The 25,306-nt window shown below is 39.2% G+C and overlaps 1 protein-coding gene across 7 annotated transcripts in view; it reads right to left on the bottom strand.

Moving 5' to 3' along the window:
• The window catches only part of LOC138740343 (serine/threonine-protein kinase PAK 3), a 201,864-nt gene that overhangs the window by 154,950 nt on the left and 21,608 nt on the right, over positions 1-25,306 (bottom strand). Inside the window, exon 1 of one of the 7 annotated variants that reach the window (XM_069892855.1) lies at positions 1,856-2,072. The exons of the other annotated variants lie outside the window; for them this stretch is intronic. The gene's annotated coding sequence lies outside the window, so the exon portion shown is untranslated. Of the gene's footprint in view, positions 1-1,855; positions 2,073-25,306 lie in introns of those variants that run through there. 7 annotated transcript variants of the gene reach the window in all.

The raw sequence follows: 25,306 nt of genomic DNA, 5'->3' as shown, positions 1-25,306 counted from the left end.
CTAGGTAATCTACTGGGATCATTGTCTGAAGAGGGCACACAAAGTCCTTGAGGGCCCCTTCCACCCTGCACACAGCATCTTTTAACTGCTCCCATTGGGAAAGAGCTACTGGAGGATCAGAGCCAGCACCTCCAGGCTGAGGAACAGCCTGTTCTCACAGACAGTGAGAATGCTGAACGACCAAAGGAACTGCTCACACTGACCCTCCAAAACGTTCATATTTATGAAACAATATTTATTTATTTGTATTTTTGAATATTAGTATTATTTGTCTGTCTGTGTTATATCTGGTTGTGTGTCTGCAAGTTTGGCACAGAGGACCGCAGAACTCTGTTTCATTGGGTTGGAGTTATTCAATCAGATAACAATAAACTTGACTTGAGAAGGCAACTTCCAGTTTGATGTGATCTTACATTACAGAACAATTTCTTGTGTAAATGCATTCTGAGGACAAACAGACATGTTCATGTCTTCTTTACCATGAAAAAAATCAAACTAGATTGGTCTAGTTTGTCTCTCATAAAAGGAGGAGTGCTGATTCTCTACGAACAGGTAAATGAGGGATTCTCAGAGCCTTGACAGTCACATGTAATGGATTTCCAAAAGTAACCCTGGAAATTGTAGACCGGTGAGCTTGATGTGTGCAGTAAGTAAATTATTGGAAGATGTTCTTAGGAATCAGGTATACCCTGTTTTACGAATACAAAACTTTTCAAAAGTTCACTTTTACCAAAGGATTTGAATGGGTTTTCACTTTTATGAAAAATAACCTTCAAAAGTAGTAAATGGGTCTTTATGCCATTTCGGCTTACAAATAAAAGTGCAGGGTATGGAGAAAAGTGCAGCTTTACAGTTCAGGGGCAACATTTTTCAAAGAGTGGCCATTTTAAGAACCTGATAAAAGCAGGAAGGAAACCGGTCTCGGACTCTAGAAGGTTATGCTCTGAAGCTCCCGTTTCTTTTGATAATCATGCGAGACATCTCAAAGACATGTTGTTAAAAATAGTTCCTGCTAACAGTTAAACTATTTATTTGATCAGCAAGGTTGAGGTCATTGCAAAATAAATTTTTAAAACACACAAACAATTACATTGATCCAGAACGCACCACCTGAAATGCTGGTGAGTGCAAATTCAGAAACAAGTAGGCAGGGAAGTATTTGTAAAACAAGGGAAAAGTTCCATTTCCAAATATTACTTCACATGGTGATAATTTTCATGTTAAATAAATGATATTTCCAGGCAAAATAGGTATGCATGACCAAAGAATGGAGAAGTTTCACTCTCCTTCCATCCATAGTACAACTGCTACATACAGTGCAACTCCGATTATCCAAAAAAATTTTGGATCCAGAAGTGACGCCTGCTCGGCTCGTAAATATTTTTTGGAGAATCAAGGATTTCGTAAAAATTAGAAATTTCGCCTTTGAAATTTTTCAGGTAAATGAGGATATCAAAAAACAATCAGAAATCCTCAGTTGCGCAAATTTTTTTTCTGGGCTGAACTGATGTCACAGGTTGAAAAAAAAATCAAACCTAGCATTATTTTAATACTTAAAAAGCCTTCCCTTGCTGTTTCCACACAGTTACAAGAGATTTGCTGTTGCTACTGGGCTGTTATTCAAAAATATTGTTTATCTGAAGTAGGCCTGATCGCCACATTTTGGATAATCAGAGCTGCACTGGAATTGCAACATCCTGCAGTCTACTCCATTGCCCACGCGTGGCATGTAATACACCACTTTATTTTAAAACCAATATATAATCTGTCACCAATATCTGCATGAGAGAGAGAGAGAGAGATCGCCAATTTGTGATTTGAAGTCTTACAATAATAAAGAATGGGTCACTCTTACCTGCTTTGATGAGGATAAAGATTAAGTTCAACTTTAGGAATCAAGTTTTTTTTTCCAAAACTAAGCAACTGTTCTTTCTCCACAGATTTTGCCTGACCATCCGAATATTGCCAGTATTTTTTTAAATTTTGAACTGCACGTAGTATTTACAAAGTCATTTAAACTTTGTACTTTGGTGTTTTCACTGTAAATTAAGTCATCCATTTGCTTTGTCAGAATCGATCGAGCTAAATATTGTAAAACCCATAAATCTAATGATAATAACTAAAACTATTCAAGAAAAAGTAGACTGTATTTGACAGCATACAAGACCCACTTTCCTCCCCCCCCCCCCCCCCCAAAAATATCTCCAGGTCTTTTATGCGAAGTTGAAATTAGGGTGATAATGGTGAGTAATGCCGAGAGTGACCATCGTCACTGCATGGCTCACTAGTATCACCGCCATCTATCGCTGGAGAGAGAAGGGCCTGTGCGGGGACCGACAGCAGGCCTCCGGGAGAGTGTGATCCAAAATTTTTTTGGAGTGTGGTGCAGTGGGATCAGCATGGGGACCAACATGGCAGTTTGTTGTTAAAATCTTTTCTGCTATAGCTAAGCTGCTTTTGTTTTCTCTTGCAAATTACAACAGAATTATTATTAAAAAGATTTTTCCTGTTGCCATAGATGTATATTTTGTTTGTTTTAAATGGTTATCCATAAATACACTAATTTTTTTTCAATATTTTAATTGCAATTAAAGTTCCACTTTAAAAAGAGAGTACATAAAGATACACATTAAAAGTCAAAAAATAATACATTACACTTAGATCATACTTTTTTCATCCAAGGTACCCCACTAGTTTTAAATGCTTACCTGTAAATACACAATAAAAATCTTAATAATCCCCACTAAAATGGGGGGGGGGGGGAAAGGAGGGGGTCTTGTATGCTGTCAAATACAGTAATTGTGAATTACCACACTGATGCTTGTGAACTAGAATAGATACTTTAAAGGATATCAACCTTCAATTTAGAGTAAATTATTCAAAATCAAATCTTTGATTGCTGTGTCTAATTTTTTTTTTTTTTTAAAAACTGCAAATAATCCATTTTATTCTCCAGCAAGTCTTCCAATGCTACTGCCCAGACAGATGTCACCAAGTATAACTGCAAGCTTAGTTTGCATCAAACCACACACATTGTGTAATAAAGCAGGCAGCTGGCGGTTGTGATTTGGTAGCCAGCAATCTTCTAAATGAGACGAGCAGAGGTTCTGGATCACATACACAAAAGACATTTTTGAGAATGGTAATTTTATCTAAATCTTGCTTTTACAATTTATTTCAATGAAGATTGCATTCAGAAGACACAGTATTTGAACTTGGTCCCTCTCCCGTGGCTGGTATTGTTTCCTTTTCAAGAATAGATCAGATTCACTTTTGAAAGAAAAATATCCCAGACCACATCAATTTGCTCCATAAAAATTATTTCCTACTCTATTTCGTAATGTTAAATCTGAATTCTCTATTTACTGACAAATGGCATTTTTAAAACTTTAAAACTACTTCACCCTTCATACCTGCAGTATTCATAGCATTTTCGGTTTATTTCAAATCGATAGGGATTTGATTTTGTACCACAGCTTTCGAATCGTAGTTCTGACCAACTACTTCAACATTTCAAAGGCATTGAAAGTTCATTCCAGTGAAACAGTCAGTAGATTTTGTATGGAAGCAGTGTAATCAAAGTCACTAACATTCAGAGTTCCTAATTTTTAAAAAAAACTTGACATACAGCAATGGTAACAGGCCCTTTCAGCCCAGGAGCACATGCTGCCAAAATACACCTACAACCCCGGTACATTTTGAAGGGTGGGAAGAAATCAGAGCACCCGGAGGAAAGACACGGGAAAAACGTACAAACTTCTTACAGATAGCGTTGGATTTGAACCCCACTCGCTAGTGCTGTAACAACATTGTTCTAATCGCTATTCTAACTGCTCCAACTTCTTTGTATTCCTTGGTTTAGACAAGTCCTGCTTGCCAACATATGTTTTTCATGGGATTAAGCTTTGAGAGGCCAGAAGAGTGGCTACAAACTCCATTCAATCAGGGTATTCCAGCATTACAAATATCTATTCCTGATTCATCACACAACATTTGCTCCCAAGGTCCTTTTGCCCTAGAATTAGTGGCCGACAGCAAGTCACCCCAAATGTGTTACTTGCCCCAAAAGAGAAGACATTTTGCCCTACTTCTACCATGGCAAGACTGCATTATAGAATGAGTCCCTTCCACCCACACATGGCCCGGGCCACGCTAAGCACATTCTTTTTGGTTTTTTTCTTTTAAAAAAGGATTATGATCCATTTTACACTTTTGGAAAAAGTCAGGCCTTATGTAACAGTGCAGCAGCAATGCGGTTAGCAGGAAGCTGAATTACAGATGACTCAGTACCTAATTAGGGCAAGCTTGCAGAGATGCAGCATTACAAGGAGGCATTCATCCTAATCCTTGGCAATTATCGCCTCCAACCGTGCATCTTGGCGCCTCACAGTTCGGCGGGCAGCAACCTCCTTGGAAGAAGACCACAGAGCCCACCTCACTGACAAAAGACAAAGGAGGAAAAATCCAACACCCAACCCCAACCCACCAATTTTCCCTTGCAACCGCTGCAACCGTGTCTGCCTGTCCCGCATCGGACTTGTCAGCCACCAACAAGCCTGCAGCAGACGTGGACATTACCCCTCCATAAATCTTCGTCCGCGAAGCCAAGCCAAGAGCAGTTAATGGGAAAAAAAGTTACAAGTAAACAAATATAAAGCTAATATTAAAACTACACAAAAACAGTTGCATTGGGTACAATTTTGTTTTCAAACATAGAAACGATTAAATTTCCCACTTTTAGATTTCAATGAACAATGGTTACAGTTCTCTTATTCAAGATATTATTCAGCATTATTCATGACTCTTACATGAGGAGATCAATCTTTGCACAAACTTTCTTTGTACACGCAATACATGCCATAAAGCTCGATTTATTAGGAAATAGTAAAAACCAGAACTGCCATAAAATAATCCTCAAATTACCTGAGAAATGAAGTAAATAATACCAAATGTCAGCAAATGATCAGAAAAAAAAAATTCCACAGCAACTACGTTAACCCAGATGAATAAATTAACCTTAAACATGGATCCTCAATCCTCAGTTATGTCCAGCTGTGTACATTTGGTTCTAATAAATTCAGGGATATAGAGGTCAAAGCTGATGAGTAAAAGCAGTGTCAGATAATCTCACCTCCATTTAGTGCTGATAACTGAAGGTGGACATCTCTCCCTCAGGCCTTTGATTATAAAGGCATCCAAGAGTGCTTTCCAGAAATTTAAAAGAAGAAAAATTGATGACCCCTTCAAAGAGGCAGTGCACCCAGTGTTTGGACTGGACCACTGCACGTCATGATCCCTCAACATTCGATTAACAAAAGAAAAACCAATGTCCTCAAAGCTGACCTGAGAAAAGAGAAATTCAGAAATCTAAATGTTCTGAAAATTTGCACAAGTCCAAAAAAATAAAAAGATGCTGTGCCATTGAATACTGTCTCAACCCAGAGTAATTTTATGCAGATTACTGAGCCCCTTTACCATGTTGCAGGCCTCTGTTAATTTTTGAAATCTTTATTTTATGTTTTTTTTAGTAAAGTTACTTTGTGGGGGGGGGGGAGTTGGAACAGGGAGAGACACTCAGATACTCACAAGTGGGGGGGGGGTCAGGAGACTCACTGTTTCACTGGTTGAAAATATACAGTCAGATAATAATAAAGAACCTACACACCCAACAATATTAGCATTGAATATAAAAATCAGAAAAACATTCATAAGATCTGAAAAAAAAGTCCCTTGTCTCTCAGCCCCCCCCCCCCTCCTCAGATTCAAAAGAAAAGGGGACAGACAGCTGGGAATAGAGGGAGATAAAAAGAAAGAAAATAGAAAAGAAAAAGCAACAGGAGCAAGGTTCGACATCTCAGAGTCACATCATTTTAAAAGGATTAAATTTCTGACAAGGAGTATACTAGTTGACAAATATCAAAATAAATTATACAATCTGGACATTTAAGTAATCTAAATAAGGTTGCCAAATTTCAATGTACACACTATATCTATTCCTAAGATCAGTCCCCAACTTCCGACCTACGTGAGTTACGTCTACCCGCACATACAACCAAATTTTTATTTTTAAATCTTTATTAAAACTACAGTACAAGTACATATTTCATATTAAAAGTACTGTATACAGTGGTCCCCACTCCCGGCAGCAGCACAAATGTCCCCGCTCCCCCTTTAAAGGTTCATTTGTTCAATGTTACACGACCTCAGGCATGCGTGGTGGAGCAAACCCAACTTACAACCAAACCAGAGCTACAACCAATCCTTCAGTCCCTGTTACGGTTACAAGTCAGGGACCACCTGTATAAGTAATTTTCTCAAGGGGAACACAACTTTGCACCTCCATGTTCAATGTGAAGTAGGGAATCGGATTTCCAGGTTACCGCGATTCTAATAACACTGAAACTGCATTTCTTAATGTTATTTGAAGAACTCCCATTGAATCACTGAGTTTGTAGCTCTGACTAATTTGAGTGACCTACAATTCTGTTCTAATGCTATTAAAATGTGTTGCAATTGCTTGTGTTTGGCATTATCTGTGGACTGTTAGTCATGAAAGTCAATCAAGAAGGAAGAACATCGAACACTGCAGCACAGTACAGGCCTTTTGTCCCTCGATGTTATGCCAGGTTAAAACTTTGAGCATTCAAAGTTTGAATTCTACAAGGTACTTCAAATTTGACCCTCACAAGACAATTAATTTTGCAGGCACAATCACTCCATCTCCAGAGGAGCATTGGCAAAAGTTTCCAAGGTCCATGTTGCCCAGACAATAGCAGTGGTCAGAAGCCATAAAAATACTTTCATTCATGGAAGTTTTAAAGTTTCTGTGTGGATCAGATGCAGCAGACCAAAACTCCTCCACGGTTTACCCAGCAGAATATCTACCTTAAATAGGATAATGTTCCACATGGTCCTCCGTTTCCTCCCATACAATTTTAAGCCATGGGCAGCTACCTCTTGCTTGTGTTGAGTAGGAAATCAACTAGCATAATCCTAGTATTAAACCATCTGGGATTTCATTCAGGGCCAAATTGCCAAAACTCCCACCAGGGGTATGAAGTGCAGCCTATACACAATTTAGGCCAAAATGGGTGACATCATTACAGTGTCCAAATAAAGATTGGTTTTGCTCAATGTTAACTGATAATCTTATGGCAACTTATATATAATGGTATTTACAGTAAATGTGGTATAAATTGCCTACATAATTTAATGTTACAAGGTCCAAAGTGACCATTTATTCTCATTGCAATTGTCTTTATTCACAAGTAAACAGCTTCATCATGAAGACTGGGTACTCTTCACATTATAAGAGAATGGAAAACTTGAAAGGTTGATTGACTTTCACACGCACGTTATCCAGGAGATTTTTAATCAATGCAAAATGTGCCACTGCATTTATCAGCAGTTGGACAGATGGGGGGGTGCATTCCTCTCCGAAGTTCTCCCATGCTGCTTTAACATCACCTTAAGGTTGGATTTGTTGAAGTGGAAAGAAAATACAAGTGTAGCTCTCTGTAGCCACCACCTACCAACTATTAAGAATGCACAGAAGGAAGGAAGATCGTAGAGGAGCAGCAAAGGGAGATTTTAAACCAGTATTTTAGAAATTTTTTACATCAACTACTCGAGATGTCCCCAGCATAAAACTGACCTAGATATTGTCAACATTTTTTAAAAATTTAGACCATAAACAAGCCATTCCAGCCCATGAGCCCATGCTGCCCAACGACACCCACCCCCCCCCCCAGTATATTTTTGAATGGTGGGAGGAAACCAGAGCTCCATGGAAAACCCAAGCAGACATGGAGCACAGGGTTCAAACCCTGGTCCCAATTGCTGCCTGCTGAACAGTGTTGCACTAACACTGCGTTGTGTCACAAAGTTTTTCCTCTGACATAATTTTCAACCTTTCTGGTCTGAAAAGCAACATGGAACAACCAACCACTTTTAATAAAGCAGTTTCTCCCAAAACCATATGTCTAAAAGGCCCTAATTTAAACTGCAATCTACACGGTCATTGTGAGGTCTGAGCTCCTGTAATCTCAAAAAGAATCTTGCACATGTACTAAAACTATTTGTCTCAAAGTCAGGGAGAGGATCAATCAGCTTCCTTGCCTCAGGATCAGTCCAAGCTACTGCTGCTAATACCCACCACACTTCACAGTCCTTTGTCCACAAGATGTGTGAGTAGAATCAAACCATTCAGCCCATCATGACTGCTCTACCAATTAAATTATGGCTGATGCATTTTTCCTCTCAACCCCATTCTTCTGCCTTCTCACCATAATGTTTGACACCCCCACGCATGAAGAAACTTTCTTTCTCTGCTTTAAACAATAATAGCCTCCACAACCATCTGTGACAACAATTTCCACTTATACACCACCATAATATTTGGGACAGATACTTTTTTTTTCCCCTTTATTTGCCCCTGTGCTCCACAGTTTTGAATTTGTCATCAGACAGTTTAAATGTGATTAAAATGCACATTCCAGAGTTTATTCAAGGTTATTTGTGTACATTTGGGTTTGACAATGTAGAAATTACAGCACTTTTTAGTTCCCTCACTTCAGGACACCATAATGTTTGGGACATGGCAATGTTATGTACATTAAAGCATTCCCGTTTAGTATTTTATTGCATATCCCTTGTATGCATTGACTGCTTGAAGTCTTGATTCATAGACATCTTCAGGTGCTGAGCATCTTCTCTGGTGATGCTCTGCCAAGCCTCTACTGCTTGCCCCCATAAGTTTTTTCCTCAGCAAATGGAAGTCATGCTCAATTGGATTTAGATAGAGTGACTGACTTGGCCATTCAAGAATTTTCCAGTTTTCAGCTTTGAGAAATTCCTTTGTTGCTTTAGCAGTACATTTGAGGTCATCGTCTTGTGGTAGGATGAAGTGCCATCCAATGAATTTAGAGGGCATTAACTTGAACTTAAGCAGATGTTTCGATACACCTCGATTCATGTTGCTACTGCCATCAGCAGTTACATCACAAGATAAGTGAGCCTGTGCCAGTCATACATGCTCAGGCCACAACACCCCCACCACCATGTTTCACAGATGAGGTGGTATGCATTGGATCTTGGGAAGTTCCTTTACGCCTTCACACTTTCCTTTTCCCATCACTCTGATACAGAATAATCTTGGTCTCATCTGCCCACAATACCATTTTCCAGAATTCTGGAGGCTCTTAAATACTTCTTAGCAAACTGTAATCTGACCATCCTGTTTCCGTGGCTAACTAGTGGTTTGAATCTTGCAGTGCAGCCTCTGTATTTCTGTTCATGAAGTCTTCTGTGGTCATTGACGCATCCACACCTACCTCCTGAAGAGAGTTTCTGATCTGTCAGACAGGTGTTTGGAGATTTTTTTTTCCATTATGATGAGAATTCTTCTATTATCAGTAGTGGAGTCTTCCTTGGCCTACCTGTCCCTTTATGTTTACTGAGCTCTCCAGTACACTCTTTCTTCTCAGTGAATGCTCAAAACAGTTGATTTGGGTAATCCTAAGGTTTTGGGTGATGTGTTTTACTGATTTATTCTTGTTTTCAGCCTCATAATGGGTTCATTGACTTTCATTGACATAACTCTGGTCCTCATGTTGAAAGATTGCAATTACAGAATCCAAAGGTGATCAAAAGCTTAGAAGCAAGCCAAGCTCTCTCATTCCTTCACCAATATGCCTGAGTAATCACAAACATCTTTGAAACCAAATGTCCCAAACATCATGTTGCCTTGAAATAGGGGAAACTATGTATAGAAACAATAATTTCTACATGGTCAAGCCAAAATGTATACAAATAACCATAGAACATTACAGTTCAGAATAAACAGGCCACTTGACCCTTCTGGTCTGTGCTGACCAATAAAACTAACTAGTCCCACTGCCCTGCTCTCATTCCATGACCCTCCAGACCTCTGCTACCCATGCATTTATCCATTTATTTTTAAAACTCAAGATTGAATCTGCATTCACTACATCAGATGGCAGCTCGTTCCACACTACCACCTCTCTAAGTGAAAAACTTTCCCCTAATGTTCCCCTTATACCTCTCCCCTTTCAGCCTAAAGCTATGACCTCTCGTATTTATCTCCCCCAATCTAAGTGGAAACATCCTACTCATATCTACTCTGTCTATACCCCTCATAATCTTATAGACCTCTATCAAGGGTCCGCTCATCCTTCTTCGTTCCAAGGATTATAGTCCTCATCTGCTTCATCTTTCCTGGCAACACAACTCCTGAAGACCTGGCAACATCCTAGTAAATCTTCCCTGCAGTCTTTCCATCTTATTGATATCTTTCCTGCTGCTGGGCAACCAGAACTGCACACAATATTGTAAGTGTGGTCTCACCAATGACTTGAATAACTTCAACATAACATCCCAACTTCTATACTCAATACTTTGATTTATAAAGGCTAAGATGCCAAAAGCTTTCTTTACAACACTGTCTACATGCAACACCACCTTGAGGGAACAATGTATCTGTATTCCCAGTTCTCTTTGCTCCTCCACACTCCTCAATGTGTAAATCCTACCATGATTCGCTCTTCCAAAGTGCAACACCTCACACTTAACTACATTAAATTCCATCAGCCATTTATTTACTGGCCCAATTTCCCAGCTGGTCCAGATCCTTCTGCAAGCTCTGGAAAATCTTCTCATCCATTTAAATGTGCAATTTAATCAAGTGAATTGTTTCATTACAAATTTAAAACTGTAGAGCACAGGGACAAATAAAGAAAGAAGTGTCCCAAACATTATATAGGGCACTTGTGTTCTAAAAGGGCTTTTTTTTTTAAATTCTGAGGCTGTATCCACTCTAACCAGCCCTTTCAATATTCCTTAAGTTTTAATGAGATGCCCCTCGCCCTTCTAAACAGAATTTACAGGCCCACAACCATAAAACACTCCTCATTGGTTAACTCCCCTCATCCCTGGGACCATTCACATAAACTTCCTCTGGACCCTCTCCAACATCCTTTCAGCATGGGAGCCAAAACTGCTGACCAACACCTTAAAAAGCCTCCGCATTACATCCTTGCTTTTATATTCTAGTCCTCTCAAAATGAATGCCAACATTACATTTGCCTTCTCTACTACGGACTCAACCTGCAGGTTAACCTTTTGGGGAATCCTGCACTAGGAGCCCCAAGTCCCTTTGGAGCTCAGCTTTCCGAATTCAGAAATTTAGAACATATTTTGCTTCTTTGTTCCTTCTAACAAAATGCATGCCTGTACACTTCTCCAAGCTGTCATGCATCTGCCACTTTATCCATTCTCCCAAACAGTCCTTTTGGAAGATCACCTAAGTCCAGACTCAGATACTTCATCCAGTTTTCTTCCAGGCACAGAAGCAAGCAGAGCATGCCCAGGAAATTACCTACATTCTTTAAGTATGTAGACATTCTGAGATTACACTTATACCCTTGTCAAGATCTTGCCAGAAGCTCCAGCCAATAATCCTGGAGTCTCCCTGTGGCCATGTAGCACAAAAATAATGCTCCTATTTTTCACCCGTTTGTCCTCATCACTTTTGTTGCCTGGGAGCACATTTCATCCGGCTCCCGTCAATACAATATCCATTCGTTAAGCAACCACACTCCCCAGAAGCTGAAAGAATGCTGTTTTTAAGCATTCTTTTTAATGTGTATGGAAACATCACATACGAAGATCAAGTCAAGTTTACAACCCGACAAAACAGTGTCCTCCGGTCCTTGGTGCAAAACTCGCAGACATACAGCCAGACATTACACACATACATAAGCAGGACAAGTATTCATAAATACAAATAAATATTGTTTCATGAATATGAGAATCTTGGATGGTTGATGTGAACAGTTTATTTAGTTGTTCAGCATTCTCACCGCCCGTGGGAAGAAGCTGGTCCTCAATCGGGTGGTGCTGGCTCTGATACTCCTGTATCTCTTTCCTGACGGGAGCAGCTGAAAGATACTGTGTATGGGGTGGAAGAGGTCCTCAAATGATTTTACACACTCTTTTCAGGCAACAATCCCCATACACCAAGTTGATATGTTGATGGGGAAGGAGGGTGGAAGACTCCAGTGATATGTCCCTCCCACACAATGAAATGCAGTGAATCATCTTCCAGGCCAACATGGATAAATGTGAAGTGAAGTAAAGTATGTGGGTAAACAATGATAGTCAAAAATCAACATTCTGATGGGTCTAATTACAAAAACAATGGGAGCAAAGATGCTTACAAATCTGGAAATGACAAGACCTATTTACTTTAGGAGGGAAAGCCAGTGGTATACAATCTAGTGATCATTGGGAAAGGGGGAAAGAAAAAAAAATCAGAAGCGGAGAGGGTGAGTAAATTCCAGGGATTCATTACCTCAGAGAACCTTTCATGGATCCAACACACACATCTCATTGTGAAGAAAGCACGTCAGCACCACTACTTCCTCAGGAGTTTGCAGAGGTTTGGTCAGATATAGAGAAAGTAAAACTTTTACAATTGTAGTGGAAAGTATGACCAAGGGGGATTACGGTTGCCGCATTTTCAAAATTATTATGAAGCAGCCCAATTTAAATTAGTTCATTGTTGGATTTGGAACGGCCCCCTAGTTGGGCCAAAATTGAGATGGCAAATATTTATGAATTTGAAATACATCAATTTTTGTTTAGATGGAATGTAAATTTGTTACAGCAATTTAATGTGCCTATATTAAAACATTTAATGAAATTATGGACGAAGAAAAATAAATTGATAGGTTCTAGTGGTGAATTGTCGGCTTTGACTCCATTGTATAACAATCAACTTATTCCTTTTTCAATACATAATCGGAGTTTATTATACTGGAGATTAAAAGGTGTGGAAAATTTGGGAGATTGTTTTAAAGAGGGTAAATTTTTATCTTTTGATCAGATGAGGGATAGTTATGGTATTGATAAGAATTATTTGTTTCTTTATTATCAAATTTGATCTTTGGTGAAGCATGTGTTTGGTAGAGATATGACTAAATTTGAGACTTTTCTTATGAAGGTACCAGAGAAGGGTTATATTTCAGTTATGTATCAAATATTACAGGATGGTATGGATAAAAAGGGTTGGGATAAATCTAAAGGTAAATGGGAAGTGGAGATTGGTTTTATTTTTTCCGAGGATGATTGGTCAGATATTTGTTATGATACTGTAACTAGATTGATAAATGCACGTGATGCAATAATTATAATTTTTTTTACATCAACTATACTTAACACCTGAAAAACTAAAAAATATGGTTTTTATGAATCAGATTTGTGTTTTAGATGTGATAACGCGGTTGGAACTTTTTTTCATGTGGTTTGGTCATGTATAAATATACAATCTTTTTGGAAAAAAATTCAATTGTTTTTAGAATACCTGTATAAGATTAAAATACCTTTAGACCTGACGGTATTTTAATTGGGTAGTTTGCAGCTTTTGAAAGGTCTGGGATTAGATAAATTTCAACTTGCTTTTGTATATTTAGCATTATCTGTAGCGAAAAAATGTATTGCTAGTACGTGGAAGGATATGAATATGATTGATATTAATAGGTGGTATAATGAGATGAAATATTGTTTAATAATGGAAAAAATTACATATGTTTCACATGATAATTATAAATTTTTTCTTCATAAGTGGTTGTTATATTCAGAATATTTACATTTTGATTTACATTGATTAGATTTTAATAAGTATGCTTCATTTTTCTTTATTTCTTTATTTCTTTTTTCTCTTTTTTTCATGGCTCTCCTTAGGAGAGTTGGCTGAAGGGGGGGTTCTCTCTTTTTTTTCTCTCTTTTTTCTTTTATATATAAAATGTAATGTTCACTTCTAGTTTATTGTTATATGTTACTTATTACCTGTATCTTGAGCGAATAAATAAAGTTTGGATTTTAAAAAATTGTAGTGGAAAGTGTACTAACCAGCTGCATCACTGCCCATTATGAGGATACCAACACCTTGCAGCAGAAATCCCTGCAAAAGTAAGTGGACAGAGCCCAGTACATCACAGGCAAAAATCTCTCCCTGCCATCAAGAAAATATACATGGAACACTGCCATCAGAGAACAGCAGCAATCATCCAAGATCTACACCACCTAGGATATTCTCGGCACTCAATGCTGCCATTAGGAAGGAGGTGTTGGTGCCACAAGACTCATACCACCAGGTACACGAATAGTTACTACCCCTCCACCATCAGACTCCTGATCGACAAACTCAATCAGTGACTCATTTAAGGACTTTTACTTTGCTCATTATCTGTTATTGAATAATTTTTCTGCATTGCCCAGTCTATTTACGTATGTGGATCGCGAAAGGCCGACATGGCCTGTTGCTGCTCCGTAAATGGTTATATGGTTATGGTTACCCAGTCTTTTTCGCATTACCAAAAAGTAGAGATTCTGCTGGGCTCACAGAAAAAAAAATCTCAGGGTTGGACATGTTTGTACTCTGACAATAAATTTGAACTTTGAGGATAAAAGCACGATATACCAGTTTCTTAAATTGGAGAACTAAATACAAAAAAAAGGAAGTTATTGGAAACCTTTAGAAATCCTTTGTTACATCCAATATTCCAGTGAATGCCAAATTCAGACACCACCCTTTAGGAAAGTGATCCAGAGGAAATTAGCAAGATGATAAAGCCCAGAAGGAGGGCATTTGGTTGCCATGGGGGAACTTTGCATTATTTGCCTTGGAGGACAGAAGGGGATTAATAATTTCATCAACCCATTTTCAATAAATAGTAATGAACAGCACTTGCACTCAACAAGTTTCTCACTAATGCTCAGTTTGAGTTTCATCAGAATGAATTAGCACGTGATTTCCCTTCTCCCTCCCTCCCCCCCACCCCCTTTGGCTTTGGTCCAAACATTGAAAAAGAACCAAGTTTCCAGGTGAGGGAGGAACATCAGATTGAAATCAAGAGTGTTGCATGGTCAAGGAGCCTTGGTAAAACAAAATCAAAAAGAATTTTTAAGAAAGGAAAAACTTCCCATTAGGTCACATCATACCCAAGATGCCTGTGATTTTTAAATGTAGACATACAGCATGATGGTGACCCCTTCTGGCCCTTGCTACTGAAATTCCCCAGTTAGCCTACAACCTCCATACGTTTTGAAGAGTGGGAGGAAACCGGAGAACCCGTGGAAAATCCACACAGCCCCAGGGAGAACTTATAAATTTCTTACAGACAGCGCCGGATTCGAACCCAGGTGCTGTAATAGCATCGGACTCACTGTGTCACCTTGAAATTAATTGATTGTTGGGAGTCAATAACTTTACCCAGAGTTCCTTGACACAGTGTCCCAGTCCCAACTACGTTCAGTTGCTTTATTAATGGCTTTCCCTCAACAAGGACAGCTGTGTTGATGTTCATTAATGACTGTACAACTTTCAATTCCATTTGCTGCTTCTCCAACAGTGAAGACGTCCCTGCCTGTTTTCAGCAAAACCTAGACAACATTCAGCCATGTGCAAATGTAAAAGCACCACTGAGAAATGGTGAGAAATAGAATCTAGTCATCTACCCTTTACGTTCAATGCATTACCTTCACCAAGTCCCCAGCATCAACATCCTCAAGGTCACCAATTGCAAGCAAAGAGCTAGGTATCCTACTGCAGGCATCTCACTTCTTGGAATATCAAAGCCTTTCCAATCAATGTATTTCAAGCACATCAGGGGTTCAGAATGTGTCAACTGATGCTCTGTAGCTCCAAATGGCATTTGAGTGAGGTTACATGATGATGGATGATGATGGCGGCAATTACACTTACATCATTGCGAGTGGGGGTTCCTCAACATTTGACTTGTGGTTTAAACCTATACTTATCAAGATGTTCGATATCCAATTTCTACATTGAGGGGCATGGAGAGGACAGACCTCTGACAAAACACATCTAGCAAATTGCTTCAACCATGAAAATTGAAAGCAGTTGCTTAAAAAAACTAAATTGGCCTTACTAATGCCAATTTCTTACCTCCCATTATAGACTTAATATAGCAATAGACTTTAAATGCTTTACCAAACTGCCCAGAACCTTTATATGCACATTGATTTCAAATCATTAACTAAAAAAACCTTCTTGCAAGAGCTTGAGATTGCAAGTCAACATCCATTGAATATGTTGAACCCAATTCTCCACAATTTTATAATGATTAGTTTACAGAGTTTTTGTACATAAAAAGCAAATCACGAAAACAGAGAACAGCCGCTGATTACTGAGAAGAAGCTTGTGAGAGAGTGAGCAAATTTAAGTTCTTGGGAGTCCCTCAGAGGAACATTCCAGGACCAAACACACTAACTGCATTGTGAAAAAAGCACGTCAGTGACTACTTCCTCAGGAGTTTGCGAAGGTTTGGTATGACAAGAGAAATCCTGACAAATTTCTACAGATGTGTGGTGGGAAGTGTGCTGACCAGCTGCATCGTGATCTGGTAATGGGGACACCCAATACAGGTACACCCCACTTTATGAAGAAAGAGCATTCCTGAGAAACTCTTTGAAATCTGAAAATTCATAAAGCGAAGACCCATTGACTACTATTGGAGGCAATTTTCGTAAAAGCAAAAACCCATTATAGTTTCTTCATAAAAAGGAACACTGGTTTCTTTGTATAAGCAAATTTTCGTATTTTGAGTATTCGGAAAACAGGGTTTACTTGAGCACAGACACATCCAGAAAAGGTAGTGGACAGAGCCCAGGACGTCACAGGCAAAACCCTCCCCGCCACTGAGAACATCCACAGGGAGCGCTGCCATCAGAGAGCAAGAAGAAATAATCAAGGATCCACACCATCCAGCACATGCTCTGTTCTCACTGCTGCCGTCAGGAAAGAGGTATAGGTGCCACAAGACTCACATCATCAGGTTCAGGGACAGCTGCCACTCCTCCACCACAAACAATAAGGGACCCTGGCTTTTGCATTTTATTGATTTTTTTTCTCTCTGTATTGCAGTTTGTTTACATTTCCTTATTTGTTTACATGTACATTATGTAGTCAGTAAAGTGGTAATTCTGCCTAGTCCGCAGGAAAAAGAATTTTAGGGTTGTATGTGATGGCATGCTTGTACTCTGACAATAAATAAATCTTGCCTTTTCACACAAGATCACAATGTCACCCTACTTACTGTTGGCAAAACAAATAATAGCAGGTCCTGAGGCAGAAGTTATTGGATACCAAGGTTTCCGTAAACTTCCTTGAAATGTCTTTTCTTTCTTCCTTTGCTGGGGAACAACTTGCATTTCCTTCTAACATATTAAACAACCATTCAACCTCCATGGCTACACCAGCTCTTTGAATTCCATCTGCAAGGCCCTTGGATGCTCACTTAACCTATCTACATCTCTCTGTAAAAGCTCTGTCCTCCACACAATTTGCTTTTCCATTAGCGACAATCAACAACAGGTAAACAATGGATTTATTGAGAATGGGTGAAATCCAAAAAAATTGTCGATGGTGAGGCTCCTGGATGGCGCACTCCTCTCTGTACAACAAGAAAATTCAGTGGGAAAACAAACACAACATCAGCAAACAATGCGAGAGAAGTCTAAGCTGCAGCGGTCTGCTTTTGAAACATAAAACTGCAGATGCTCAAAATCTGAAATAAAAGCAGAAAATGCTGGAAATTCTCAGGTTAGAAAGCATCTGAAGAGAATGAAAAACAGTCAACAGTTCAAGTCTTAGCACTTGCAAGGTTTAAGTTTCATAACCAGGGTAATCAAGCCAACATTGTCTTTTATCAGCACAAGGCTTTTCCCTGCACTATAAAGAATAGTGTGCTCCCATGTCTTCCTCAGGGAAAACCCCCTTCAACATAACTGGGACAGACCCACAATCTGAATAGTCAAACACAGCGATCATTCAAAATCATTTACAAATTTGTAGCATTACTTCATTTTCCAAAGATTAGAATTTCCCCAAGTCATCCCATTGTCATCTGACAAGTGAAAAATGTGGAAACCAAGGGGAGATGTAACAGAGAACTTGCTTCACAGTGATAACAGATGCAAACTGGGTAAAATGGCAGGTTTAATACAGAAGATGGAAAAAGTATTAAAGGATTACTGGCTAAAGAGTTGATTGTTCATTATTTTTTCAGTCATTGCCAAACTGGATTTAAAATCCAGGACTTTCACACCACCCTGCATCCTATCTTCTGAAAACTACCAATGTCTGATCATAACCTGAGAATTTCCCCATATCCTTTCTATGAGGTTATCCTTCTATAGCATCTTTTCCACTGGTATCCCAGTTAATTGGCCATGCAGTGTCCTGGGATAGGAAGCCATTCATGCTGTGTCTACAGGGCCACCTTTAACTAGGACAATGCCAGCTTTTTCCACTGAACACACTCATCCCTGGGGAAATCGGAGTGTTCTACCTTCATCTGGAAACAGGTGACTTTCTGTTGTCCTCTTTCCACTGGTATAATTGGTATGCCGGCGTCAGCTGACGCCAGGGATATGAGTGGAGGGCTGAGGCCATCAGTCCCTGGCGTAAAATGACATCATTTGATGCCAGCATGCTGACCATTTTCCTTTTCCACTGGACCCTTCCCAGTTAATTACTGGGACAATGTGTCAGTGGAAAAGGGGCTTGTGTTACTGGCTGATGTGTGCTTTCAGGAGTTTCCAAACATTTTCTCCACTGAAATGGAGAATAGCATTTTGACAACTGAAGCACAGTGGGTTCAGTGATGGAAATTATGCAGTGCTTCAATTGTAGCATTATGAAATAATACAGCACTGAATAAAGATATTCAACCTGTGGAAAGCCAGCCAGCTCTTTTCCAAGATCAGCCCAGCTACAGCGATAGAACCAGCACATCAAAGCAAAAGGAATGACAATGACATTCAAAATACATTCGGAGGAGAATAAAACCTTTTCAGAGACTTGTCACACTTCATTTGGCAATAACTTTGATAAAGTGATATTAACAAAAAAATTCACGTCTATAACATTTTTTAAAGTAATCTCAGTATTTTTTATGTAATGTTCTATAGTTCTATTAATAGGGTGGCACGTTGGCGTAGCGGTTAGTACAATGCCTTTACAGGCCCAGCGATCAGATCCGGGGTTCGAACCCCACGTCAACTCTAAGGAGTTTGTACGTTCTCCCCGTATCTGCGTGAGTTTTCCCCTGGGGGTTCCAATTTCCTCCCACTGTTCAAAACGTACCGGGGGTGTGGGTTAATGAGGTGTAAATTGGCCTGTTACCATGATGTATGGATGCCCATTAGAATACAATTATCTTGAAGCGTGTCACTTTTGTAATACAGGAAATAAAGCAAATAATTTATACCCAAGGACCCATAAACTTTATAATGACCAGATTATCAGTTCTTGGGCTCAAAGATAAAATGTTAGCAAGTACAGCAGAGAGATCTTTTGCTGCCTGTTAGAAATAGTGCAATGGGTACTTTCACATCTACTCGAAAGGGCAGATGGAGCCTTGATGTATTGTTATCTTGCACAGTACAGTCTTCCTACAGTAGAATTGGCAAGTTGGAAATTTGGAAAGGTCATCATACAAAATTCTTGCAAGTTCTAAGAAAATGTAAACCTGCGCAAATTGGGCAAGGTTCTTTAACCATTCTGTCACAATCTGCAACAGAATGGGAAGAAGGCTCCCCCCTCCTCCCCGTGACCAATCCAACTGCTTTCGTCTTGGTGCACCTCAAATTCTTAGAGTCAATATCTTAAACAAACAAAATATCCATACCAAGCGTGCACACATGGTGGTTTTTCCAGGAATGGATTTATTTTAAAAAAAAATCAGCCTTCTGCCACTCGAGGGTTAAAAGACGAACACTTTGTCATGTAAATATTGCTTAGTTCTCAGTGGTTCTGCTGAATATAGCAGCCAACGCCAAAATCCTGTTGGTGGTTACAAGGCTGTGGGCCAGAGCAAAGGAGCAGGTGCAGGTTCCAGGGCTCAGCAGCTGTGCTGAGAATGTGGACAGGGCAAGCAATTGGTGCACGCCTGCTTTATGGATTGGGTCTGTTCACTATTGTTTAGCCATTTTAAAATTCTGCACTGAAAGAGGCTGCTTGGTAGATGCCAGGTGGTGAGTCTGATTTAGGACATGGGGTGGGGGGGAAGGGAATGAAGAGGGAAGAGCTTGTATTTATTAATAAAACCACAAGCTGTTTTTAGAAATCCCTTTTCATACTGGTCCCTTTACATGTTGAAATGTAGGGCTAGACTGCACAATAGAAAGGGGAATACGACATGAGAATTATTTTATGAAAAGCATTTTTTTTGGCAATTTGAAATTTTTTTTAAACTTTATTTCCAAAATCAAGAGATCAGAAAGACAGTCTAGCAGCGCAAAATGCTGTTTTGTCCTGCTAATTCTCTTGGGAAACTGCAAACCTTTCCACAGTCAACTCACAAGTGCGTAGCAAAGCGTCAGCAATCTTGCAGATGTTCGCTTTCCAATGCCCAAGAAATAGGAAATTTGCCACCTTTCTTTTTCCAACCCATACATCACAGGTGAACACAAGTACCAACGATCTTTCATCAACTGAAGGGTGTCTGAATTCCACAAAGAATGCAGGCCTTTGGATTAAATACTTAAATCAATGTGCTCATAATAAACAATTTTATATTTAAAAAAAAACCACAAGGTTAGTTGCAAGCTGCAATGCACAAAGTGCTGGAGAAACTCCGCAGCATCCATCAGAATGGGTAACCAAAGTTTTGGGCCTGGGCCCTTTGACAGGTAAGAAAGTTCCATCTGACAAAGGGCTTAGGCCCAGAACATGGATTACCCTCTACTTCCCATAGATGCTGTGTGATGTACTGAGTTTCTCCAGCTAGTTTATGTATTGCACTCTACCTCAGGATTCGCAGAATTTCTTGCTTAGCTTGGGTTACAATGTACTAGCAACAGCAAAATAAGGGCAAATAAATCTTCCGGTGGCCTGGACATTGTAAGTAAAACAAAATGAATAAAAAGTTGGTGCCCAATTTGTAGCAAGAGTGGACAATGCCTGGTGGAAGAAAAATTAGATAGAAAAGGCTTTGCAGAGTAATGGGGATGGTTTCAGTCCAGAGTGCAGCAGGCTCATGAGACAGTCCACAGATTCCAGAGGTGGAAATACTGTAATTGACTTTTAAGGTTCATCTAACAGAATCAATGAACTCAGCAGAGACAGTTAACTTTGGTTCCAGCCAAGTAATCTCAGCAGTATATGAAAATGCATGCAATGATTAAAAACAGAAATACATTTTGTTCCAAATTCTGACACAAAATAGGGAATTTTTCCTAAAGAACCCCCGCTCATTTTAATTTGTCCTAAATTGGTCAATGACTCACTCTCCTGAGTGGATTACAGGACAAAAATGCATCCTGTCCCCATTTTTAATCTGTTTCCAGTATGCTGTTTTTTGGATGTCATTATCATTCTCTCCCAAATCATTTTAGTTGTATGTATGCGTGGTATCCACTGTACACAGGTTTTGGCTGTGTTAGTACTTGATATAGTTAATCTGGACACATCTCTTGCTCACTCTGCCCGAGGCTCCTCTCACAGACCCCTGAATAAAGGCAACTGTGCCAAGCCCCCCCATCTCAGTCCAGGACAGTCGCCCAGCATGGACGGACATCCATTCTGTTGTTAATAAAAGTCTATCAGTTTCTATACAACTGCTAGTCTTTTTAAGTAAAGTATACTTGGGAATATTTCACTGAAAGTGTCCTTATGTGAAGCAGGGGAAAAAAAAACAATCAAAACAACTAGGAGATATCCAATAGCATAAATCATTCCAAGACCAACAGGAATGGGATTGGTCTTGAAAAGAAATCACAAATATCTCTGTTGATTTAATAATTCCGTAGATGAATGGGGAGAGGTAGAATGAACATATTAATATTTCATTATCGTTTCAATCTCTCACCCATGCAAGAATAATCAATGTTTATTTAAATAGCATCATGAACATACAAAACAAATCTCAAGACATTTCAGAGAAGTACCTCGAGGAAAATATTTGATGTAGCTGTCCTTAGGGACATTAGCAGAGATGACTAATAGCTTGTTATAAAAACACTTATGTTTCTCAACTATGCTGGAAAAAAAATGCTATTTCCCACCTCTCTGCAATTTAAAATGGACTTACCTGTTCTGATGAAGAGCCTTTGGCCTCCAACATTAACTAGGTGCTGCCTGACCTGCTGTGTATTTCTAGTATATTTTGGTACGTTTCAGCCGGTCTACACACTTCAATTTGTTGCATTTTGTCTTTAATGAGGAGATCATTGCTCTGGAGTAAAAACGTATTTTTATGGCGTAGATGTCAATGAGCTTCTTTGCTCTCTCCCTGTCAAAACTTTTCAAATGATGTACACTTTAAACAGAAAGCAACAAACCTGAATATTGCATTGGTTTGGATCAAGATCACCTGTAATATATTTAATTTTTGGGTAAAATCAATATAAAAACCAGAATTTATAATGTAATAAGATAGTTCTCCAGCATTTTGAATTTTGTTCCACTATTCTGTTCGGCAGCACTCACCGATGAACTCAAACTGTGAAGCTCTAGTCCAGTGGTTCTCAACCTTTTTTCTTTCCACTCACAGACCACTTTAAGTATTTCCTATGGCATAGGTGCCCTGTGATTAGTAAGGGATTGCTTAAGGTGGTATGCGAGTAGCAAGTTTTAAAACCACTGTTTTAATTGTACCTGATTGACTCGTTATGTGCACACTTTCCTAACTCCAAAGGAAATGGGCCACTGACAATTTTTCTCAAGCAAAATATTTCAGTAACAATTGGATTTACAGTAGTGATTCTCAACCTTCCGTTCCCACTCACATCCCACCGTAAGCAATCCCTTACTAATCACAGAGCTCCAATAGCACAGGGTTTGCTTAAAATGATATGTGAGTGGAAAGAAAAAGGTTGAGAACCACTGATCTAGTCACATTATACAGTAAATCTTCTCTTTTCTAAGTCTATTACTTAAAAGATAAACAGAGAAATGCAGGTTTCTACAATGCCAAAGACTGCATCTAATTAGCCACGCGAATAGACAAGATACCTGGCTAAAGTTCAAAGATGAATATTCCAAATGGCCAGAGTTTCCTTATCCATTATCAACACTGATCAGAGAATGATCATTAAGTGTGATCATGAACATTAGTTACAAGCTGGAAACACTGCAATAACCAACAACATGTTCTTCAGCACAGCCCCATGCTTTTCCAAACAATCACCGGGCTATTTCTTCGGTTGAATCAATAAAGGTGCAGCCAAAGCAATCCAACTAAAACGGGAAGGATCAATCGACTTTCGACAGTTTGCTGCTTAGCAATTTTCTAGAGCACAGACTGTTGCCTGGAGTTAAATGTATAATCAGACCACAATTTCAGGGACAACCTATTGAAGAAAATAAATGGAATTTTCTCTCATCAACACTAAGGCTCTTCAATGACGCACAAAAGAGCTTATGAATACATTAAAATAATTCAGAATTTAGTTCCAAAAATTACATCCATTCTTTCACACTAACTATGCCATTCAGCCCACTCACTCCTTGGTATTTGGGGAATAGAAATGAGAAAAATAAATCAAGCTTTGAAATAAGGATCAACATGAATGAAATTACTTTCTTTCCCTGAGAAATGGTCCCATTTATAAGATCAAGCAGCAGCAGATGGAGGAGATTTTAAAATTAATATTTCTCATCAGTCTTTAATGTGAAGATAATTTAAGCCAAAGAAGTGAAGGAAACAAGTTGCGAGGACCCAGATAATAAAGGGACGAGGGAGGCAAATATATTAGCAACCTTGGAGTGTATTAAAGTTGACAAATCCCCAGGACTGATCATATGCATCCACTGACCTTGTGGGAAGCTGGGGAAGAAATTGCGGAGGTATTTGGAGATATTTAAATCATCTTTGTCCTTGGGTGAAGGGCCAGAAGACTAATGTTATGCCAGTATTTATTAAAAAGGCACCAAAAGCCAGGCTGGTGAACAGCAGGCCAGTGAGCCTGATGTCAGTAGTAAGAAAGTTGTTGGTGAGGATTCTGAGGGACAGGACAGCATTTGGATAGGAAGGGATTAATCAGCAAGGTTTTGTCCATGGGCAATATGATAAGAGTTGTTCTTGATGAAGACAGGGCAGTGGACGCTGCATGTGTGGACTTTAGTGAGGACTTTGATCCACAAGGCAGTTCATCTGGAAGGTTAGATCACTTGGCAAATTGGATCCAAAACTGACTCAGTGAAATAAGATGGTAGAAGGAGCAAGATGGAAGTAGTGGAGGGTTGCTTTCCTGATTGGAGGCCTGTGACCAGTGGTGTTCCACAGGAGTAAGTCTTAGTTCCACTCTTATTTGTATGTTATTTGATATTTCTAGATTGATGATTTAGATGGTAATGCCGTTAACATGATTAGTACATTTGTGAAACAATTGCTGGTGTAGTAGATGGCGAGGAAGGATAGCAAAGTTTATAATGGGATCTAGATCAGTTGGAATGGTGAGTGAAGGAGTGGCAAATGGAATTTAACTCTGACAAGTGTGATGGGTAGCAGTTTGATCAATGAAACCAGGGAAAGACTTGCACAGTAAACATCAGGACCCTGGAGAGAGACGAATTCCATGAAAATGGTGACTCAGGTGGACAGGGTGATGACACTTAACACATTTGGTGGAATATGGGAAAAAGTTGAGAATTCATAATACAGCCATAAATTTGAATACCTCTCCCAAATCACCGCTCATTCTCCGTACTCCAGTTGGGCATGTGAATTATATTGTCATTTTAACCAGGCAGGTCATTAAGAATATACTGAGATATTAACTACAGTATGTATCCATCTTCATGGATTCAACTCGACCTGCTGATATTACTTGTACTTTCTACTTGTATTCCAAGTAGCTTTAGGATTCAGCTTGAAATTAAATGTTCATCGCACATCTAAAAAATTCTGTGTTGAAAATTCATGACAGAAACCCAAGACAAACACCCCACCACCCCCCCCCCCCACCCCCAAAACGGCACAATCCTTCATCTTCTGGTTTCAGATTTTAATGATCAATGGCATCTTGGGAAACTTCCCATCAACAATTTCCTTTGGTCATGGGCTTACTTGTGCAATCTGTCATATGCCGATTACCTTTATCTATTTCAATGAGAGTGAAACTTGTTGGCAGATATTGGATCAAGAAAAGTGATTTTAATTCCGTGATAATCTAGCATTTCCACTATGCTTTGGGAATAGCTTTCTGCAATTCACCCCCTTTACAGTAGCAGCCAATCCAGATTTTATTACAGAATGTA

Source organism: Narcine bancroftii, chromosome 8 (assembly GCF_036971445.1).
Source record: "Narcine bancroftii isolate sNarBan1 chromosome 8, sNarBan1.hap1, whole genome shotgun sequence".
Taxonomy (NCBI): domain Eukaryota; kingdom Metazoa; phylum Chordata; class Chondrichthyes; order Torpediniformes; family Narcinidae; genus Narcine; species Narcine bancroftii.
Note: the sequence above shows the minus strand (reverse complement) of the source record. Positions and strands in the feature narration are given on the sequence as shown.